General features: G+C 41.2%; 1 non-coding gene across 1 annotated transcript; it reads right to left on the reverse strand.

Moving 5' to 3' along the window:
* Positions 1-5,701: 5,701 nt before the first annotated feature.
* On the reverse strand, positions 5,702-5,861 carry LOC128098118 (U1 spliceosomal RNA). The gene has a single exon (XR_008214142.1). It is a non-coding gene; the product is annotated as a U1 spliceosomal RNA (small nuclear RNA).
* Between the last annotated feature and the right edge of the window lie 812 nt (positions 5,862-6,673).

The raw sequence follows: 6,673 nt of genomic DNA on the forward strand, positions 1-6,673 counted from the left end.
GAGCCATGAGGCAGAACATAGATTAATACAAACAGGTTAATTTAAGTTTTAGGAGCTAGTTCTGAACGAGCCTAAGCTAAGGCCTAATTTCATAATTAATTAAAGTCTCCGTATCATTGTTTGGGAACTGGTGGCACAAAGAAATTCCAGCTACAGGACACAGCCCACTGTGGGTGGTGTCACTTGTAGGCAGGTGGTCCTGAGTTGTACGAGAAAGCAGGTCAAGCAAGCCTTGAGGAGCAATTCAAGTAAGCAGTGTCCCTCCATGCTCTCTGCCTCAGTTTCTGCCTCCAGGTTCCTGCCCTCCTTTAGTTCCTGTCTCTTCTTCCCTCAGGGATAGACTGTAAACTGGATATTTAAGCCAAATAATCCCTTCCTTTCCAAGTTGCTTTTGGTGTTTATCACAGCAGCAAAAAGCTACGTAGGTCGCTAGATAATTTCAACTCTTGGTCTGGATATTCCTACTCCCCACAATCACAACTCTGGTCAGTCAGTCTGCAACTTCTGTGCCACAGGTGCTGCTCTCCCAGGGAATTTCAGTTCACAAGGCCAGCTTCATCTTTGTCTGTAACAAAGAGACCTAACTACCCTTCCAGTAGCTTTAGAGCTAAGTTTTCTGTTGTTCTTATGCTATCACCTCCAAGGTGAGTGCTCTGCCACAGAGAGTTAGTTTGGCTCCACACACTTGCCTGGTGACACAGGCTTCCACATTTCATGACTCACACTTTCCTAACCTGTTACCACTCCCGGCACAGTGGCGGGTTGCTTAGTCTGGGTCCTAGTATACAGAAAGGGGAAATATCAAGAGTGGGTCCAAAGTCTATGTATAAACAACAAGCATTTAATCTGTAAGAGAGTAGCCACATGGCTACACTTCAAACCCAAAGAGGTTTGAGACTAGAGGCTTTGTCTTATATCCAGGAAGAAGGATGAGAAATACATAGCTTTGTTGGATCTTCAGAACTTTTTCTACACTACCTCTTATTCTTTAGTCAAAACAAATGCTCAGTCTTAGTGAAAGAGTCAAAGTGTGTGTTTGGGAGGTGTCTGGTGTGGCTGTGGACAGGCCAATGGTACCTATGCTTCTCTTGCTGTGTGCAAATGCCTTTTAAGTCTGTATGTCTGCTGTGGTGGTTTGAAAGAAAATGGCCCCCAAAGGGAGTGGCACTATTAGGAGATGTGGCCTTGTTGGAGTAGGTGTGTTCTTGTTGGAGGAAGCATGTCCTGTGGAGGTGGGCTTTGAGGTCTCATATATGCTCAAGTCATGCCCAGTGAGACAGACCACTTCCTGTTGTCTGAACAAGATGTAGAACTTTCAGCTACCTTCCAGAATCATGTCTGCCTGGATGTCTCCATGTCCTACCATGGTGATAATGGACTAAAACTCTGAAACTGTAAGTCAGTCAACTGCTGACTTTGCAGCAATAGAAACCATAACTAAGACATCTCAGTTCAACTAACACCCCTAGTCACTGGCTGAGTTCTGGGTACAAATGCTGAATTCTACAGGCCCAGATACAATTATTAGCTTTAGTTATTTTGCTGTTCAGCAGAAAATGCAAACACTACAAGTTGATATCAGAGGCTGTGGTTTATTAAAGGAAGTTTCACGCATGCTTGTCCATGTGTGTGCATGCATATGGAGGCCAACACAACCCCCTTCTTCACTTAAACTACAGGAGCTGGCTTTCTTCAGTTGCAGCAAAGAGTCCCAAATGATTCAGGGACAGACACAATGTTTTTAAGTAATAATTTGTTTAGGAGTATAATTATTTCTAACTCTTGAATTAAAGGGAAAATGGAACAGTACTATTTAAAATGGAAAGGAATGAATGTGGATAGTTTAAACAACTATATGCAGGCTAAAGGCACAGTGACAGCTCTGAAAATCTGTTCTAAATCTGAAAATTCAACAACAACTATTCAAGAAGCAAAGAAATGCAAATCAGCCACTCAGATTTTAGAAGGAGGGTTTCATTTTATATGAAGTGTGGAGGCCTGCTATTCTTGCCTCTGTACTGGGTTCTATTTTTGTAGTGTCAAAAAAATGATTCAGTCCCACATACTGGTCTTCTAAAATGCTACTATTATGATGATGGCTGCAGCAAAACAGATGTAAGAAAAGGGACACTTAAATTTGCAGTTCCTCAGCCTGAATTAGCTGTGCCAACCATGCGGTAAACTTAATACTGTGCTTAAATGGAAAAAAACTGGATCTGAATTGTGAAGTATTTATATACACATGTGTTTATTTAATTTTCTTACAGGTGTATATTCATGTTGAGTGTATCTACTCTGCCTCGTTCCCCACCCTCCCCGCTTCCCCCACCTCTCTTCCCACCTCCTATCAGCCCCTACTTTCTTCTAGACATTTCAACTTTCACTTTCATTCACTGTGGACATACATGTTTTTATTTGACTTTATACAATCTATTGACAACCACAAACAAGGGTAGACACATGATATTCATCTTTCTGAGATCGACTTCATTTACTTCATGTAATTTTTTTCATTTTCCTATAAATGACCTAACTTCGTTCTTCTTTATGGTTGAAATTTCCCCTTGCATGTATATGTAAACCACATTTTTCTCCCTTCTTCATTTGCTGGACACGTGTTGGTTTCATTACTTTGCTACTGTGAATGGTGTTGCAGTAAACACTGATGAGCAAGTATCCCTAAGATGTTGATTTGGAGTCCCCCAGGTAAAGGCCCAGCAGTAGCATAGCTGTTTGATGTAGAAGGTCTATTTCTAGTTTCTTGAGGAAGCTCCATAGTTTTTCCACAGAGCCTGTGCCAACTTACATTCCCACCAGCAGTGAATGAGGATTCTCTTTGGGTTCTAACCTTCCCAGCATTGATTGTTACTGTTTCTTAATGACTGACATTTTCACTGGAGTAAGTGCAAATCTCAATGGAGATTTGACTTGCATTTCTCCCATGACTGACGAGGTTGAACATTTTCAAATATATATATTGGTCTTGTGTATCTTATTTTTTGTGTATGAATTGTCTATTTTATTAGCCAGTTTATAAGTTTCTTTCTGTTTAGATTTTGAGTTCCTGCTGTATTCTAGATGTTAATCTTTTGTTAGACGTGTAAGTAGCAAAGATTGTCTTTTTTCATAGGCTGCCTCTTCATTGTTTTCTATACTGCACAAAAGATTACTGATTTCATAAGACTGTATTTATTGATTATTACCCTATTTCTTGAGTAACCAGAGTTCCATTCAGAAAGTCCTTGCCGTGCTTATAGCTTGAAGTGTTTCCCCCACTTTTCCTCTTACAGCTTTAGAGTTTCAAGTCATATGGTAATGCCTTTGGTATATTGGGAATGGGTTTTTATACAGGATAAGGACCTACTTTCTTCTACAGGTGGATATATAGTTTCTCCAGCACCATTTGCTAAAAGAGGTTGTATTTTTTTTTCTGATGTGCATTCTTGGCATCTTTGTAAAAACACTCATCAGGCAGCTGTAGCTGTGTGAGTTTATATTTTTATCATTTAGTCTATTCCAAAGACCCACTGTCTGTTTTTGTATCTTGCTGTTTGTTACTATGGTATTGTATAGCAAGTTCTTACAGAGTTGAAGCATTCCATCCTTCAGGATTCTCCTTAAGACTCTGGAAGTCAATAACTCACAAACCTCAGGAAATTCCTGAAACATGCCAGATTCACAGGGCTCCCTCTGCAAGGTTATAGAAACAGTAAAAGCTACTGAAGAGAGGAGACCATCTGCTCTGAGAGCTGTCTTCAAGCTCAGCAGTGAACTCTAGGGTTCCAGCTTTTATGAACTGTTCCTCATGCTAGAGCATGATGTAACATATCTGCATTTGAGTTGACTGTACTCTTGTAGCTTCAGTAAACACACCAGTTCATTGTTGGAGCCCATTTTCAGCTTTCCTAGTGGCTTTACCCAGCATGTCCGCATAGAGAGGATGATTGGACCACGGGCCTGAGTGCAGGTGTCTGAGATGGTCTACACTTGGCTGTGCTGGGGTGAGGTCTTTTGCTCCACCCCTTGGCATTTCTATAAATACCCTAGGACAGAGACAGTCAGGGCCTGATGGAATAGGTTCCAGGCCCTCTCAGCTATCCTATATTTTCTATCTGTTTTTCTCCACACTCTAAATCCTTCTATCTAATATTTCCTGCTACTCCCACTCAAGGGCACTCTGGGGAAATGTGGGGGTGGTGGGTAGCCCCCCACAGTTCATCAACTTGGATTTGGTGGTATTGTTACTCTGTCTTTCACTAGTTCCCTATCTGGGGTGAGAGACGTTTGCATATGTCTCCCCAGGAACCAGGCTATGAAACACACGGCTCTGTGTCTAACAGGAAGTCAGGTGTGCTGACGCCTCTGCCATTGCTCTTTCCGCTCAGGATTGCTTTGGCTGTCTGGGGTCATTAGTGCTTCCAAATGAATTATGAAGATGTTTTGCTGTTTCTGTGAAGAACAGGATTAGAATTTTGATGAGGATTACATTGAATTTGTAGACTGCTTTTGGCAAATAGACATTTTCACAATATTGATTGTTCTGATCCCTAGGTACTGGTTGTTTTTACCTCTGTAGTTGTCTTCTGTTTCTTTCTTCAGTTATTTTAATGTTTTCATGCTAAAAGTTTTTCACTCATTTGGCTAGATTTATCTTTTATTTTGTTTTTTTGAGGCAACTGTAAATGAGATTTTTTTTTTTTTTGGTTTCTTCCTCAGCCTCCTTGTAACTAACGTTTAGGAATGAGCCACATAATTGTATGTTAATTTTATATCTTGCCACTTTGCCGACAGTGTTTATCAGCTCTAAGATTTTGTGCTGGAGGATTTAAGGCTTAATATAGAGAACCACATCATCTACAAATAAGGAAGTTTGATTTCTCCTTTTCTTGTTTGTTTCTCTTTTATTTTCTTGTCCTATCACTTCAGCCAAGACTTCTTGCATTGTATACTGAAGAAGAGTGGGGAAGAAGGTGAACACTCTTACCTTCTTCCTGATTGTAGTGGAAGTGTTCAGCATTTTCTCCTATTTATTATAAAGTTGGCATAAGTTTTTTTTAATGCAAGCTTTATGAAGTTTAAATGTGTTCCCTTTTCTTTACTCTCTCTCATTGCCTCCACCTCTGCCTCTCTGTCCCTGTCCCTGTCCCTGTCTCTGTCTCTGTCTCTCTGTCTCTCTGTCTCTCTGTCTCTCTCTCTCTCTCTCTCGTGCGCATACACGCTTGTATATGTGTGTGTTTGTCTGTCTGTCTCTGCCTCTCTTTCTCTCTGCCTCTGTGTGTATGCATGTGTGTGTGTGTGTATGTGTCTGTCTGTCTGTCTCTGTCTCTCAATCTGTCTTTCTGTCTCTGCCTCTGTGTGTGTGTGTGTGTGTGTGTGTGTGTGTGTGTAGAAGCATGTGCTTGTGTGTTCATGTGTGGAGGCCAAAGGAGGGTGTCAGATGTATTCCTCTATCCCTTTCTGCCTTATTTCCTGAGAAAAGATCTCTCACTGAACCCAAAGTTTACCATTTGGGGGCCGTGCCAGTGACCAGCAAGCCCCAGTGATCCACTTCTCTCTGCCTCTCCAATGCTGTGGTTCCAGGTGCACACGCAGTCATACTTGGGTATTTACGTGGGTGCTGGGGCTCTTCGAGCATTCTTACCCACTAAGCCACCTCCCCAGCTTTAAATATGCCCCTTCTTTTCCAGATTTCCTTTTTTTAAAGGGGAGAATATGAATGAAGTCCCCCACCACAAATTATGCAGTTGGGTTTCTCACATTTGGGGAAATCGCAGGGGTCAGCACATCTGGAGTGCAATGGATAAGCCTCACCCTGGGAAAACCACCTTCATGATCATGGTATCTCCCTGCCAGGCAAGTACACCTTTGGCACACTTCTGAGCTTTTATATGATATTGAATTCTGTCAAAAATCCTTTTCTGCATCTGTGGAGGTGATTGTGTGATTTTTCTGGGGTAAGTTTTATAGACAACTGAGAAAATAAATATCAGATTCTGAAACAAGGTGGCTACTGCTATAGCTTAAAAACAATTTGTTTCTCTTTCGTCTTCTGTTCTTACTTTCTTTGTTCAAGTTCAAATTTATATAATCTCCTTGGCTATCAGTTCTAGAATGTTCAATGATTTTGAAGTATCTTTTGATATTCTGCTTCTCAAATACTCCCATTTCTTCCCCTGAACACTGACTTCTGAAATGTAGCTTGACCATCTTCTGTTACACTGAATGTACTGAGTGTGTGTGTGTGTGTGTGTGTGTGTGTGTGTGTGTGTGTGTGTGTACACATATTCAACAGCAGGTCCATCACAATGTTGTAGAATTCTGTATCTTGCCTTGAAATGAACTAGAAAGAGCTATTTCACTTATGCTTGGTGGGTACAGGACTGTAATCTCAGCTAGTCTGGTGTCTGAAGCAGGAGGATCATATATTTAAGGACTGTGGGAGCTACAGAGCAAGTTCAAGGGCAGCCTAGGCAACTTAATGAAACTTTATTTCTTAATGAAAAGAGAGGGCCGGGAATGTGGCTCAGTGGTAGAGTACTTTCTCACCATGTATAAGGCCCTCCCTTCAATCTCTAACACTATTGTGGTAGTTTGAGTAAGAATGGCCTCCATAGGCTCATATTATTTGAATATTTCTTCTACAGTTAGTGGAGCTGTTTGGGAAGGATTAGGA

This window comes from Peromyscus californicus, unplaced genomic scaffold, assembly GCF_007827085.1.
Source record: "Peromyscus californicus insignis strain IS unplaced genomic scaffold, ASM782708v3 Scaffold_5__1_contigs__length_169319896, whole genome shotgun sequence".
Classification (NCBI taxonomy): Eukaryota; Metazoa; Chordata; class Mammalia; order Rodentia; family Cricetidae; genus Peromyscus; species Peromyscus californicus.